The sequence below is a fragment of the Halyomorpha halys genome, unplaced genomic scaffold (assembly GCF_000696795.3).
Source record: "Halyomorpha halys isolate HHAL.00 unplaced genomic scaffold, Hhal_1.1 Scaffold7858.1, whole genome shotgun sequence".
NCBI lineage: Eukaryota > Metazoa > Arthropoda > Insecta > Hemiptera > Pentatomidae > Halyomorpha > Halyomorpha halys.
The window spans coordinates 1-695 of NW_027112905.1; the positions used below are offsets into that span (position 1 = coordinate 1).

General features: G+C 24.7%; 1 long non-coding RNA gene across 1 annotated transcript; it reads right to left on the bottom strand.

Annotated features, from left to right (window-relative positions):
* On the bottom strand, window positions 1-370 carry LOC106692048 (uncharacterized). The gene is made up of 3 exons (XR_001344902.2): window positions 235-370; window positions 107-145; window positions 1-11 (listed from the first exon to the last, which is right to left on the bottom strand). It is a non-coding gene; the product is annotated as an uncharacterized lncRNA (long non-coding RNA).
* Window positions 371-695: the final 325 nt, after the last annotated feature.

Sequence of the window (695 nt, forward strand, 5' to 3'; positions counted from 1 at the left end):
CCCATCTATCACTAAAAAAATATTTTAAATTAAAATTATATTAATAGGAATTAATTTCTTTGAATTTTTTTTATTGGAAATAATAAAATTTTTATTGAATACTTACAATCTTGTTTGCAGCAGAACTGGATCCAATTCTTGAGGCCTTAATATAGACAAAAATATATTTTTAATCCATAAAACGAAGGATAATTACAAAATAAATTCAAGAAAATTTCTATAATATATTCTTACACATAGGAATAGTCGAGAGGATAGACCGGGTTTATGAGGGCATGATGAAACGTAACAAAGGCTTCTACTCTCAGAGTTGCCACCAAAGAAAATAGTACAACTACCTAAAAATGTAAAACAATATTAAATGAAATAAATATTACAGAGAAATACTTTATTTAAACACCAATGCTGCTATGTATTGGGTTGCGACAAGACACAGTTTACTTCAATATTTATATATCAGTCTTATTTAAGAGATAATATAAACACTTACATAAAGTAATGAACAAAGATGAAATATTTTTTTCTGTTGTATTTTTTTTTTCGTCATAACTAAATATCACATACAGTGTTTTTTTTCAAAAAACTAAATAACATTACATTTTTTATTTATTTTTTTTGTTCCTCTGTCAATTTTTTTTTCATCCTTAACAGCATATATTTTATTCCTCTCTATTTTACTCTCTATTTTGCTCTCA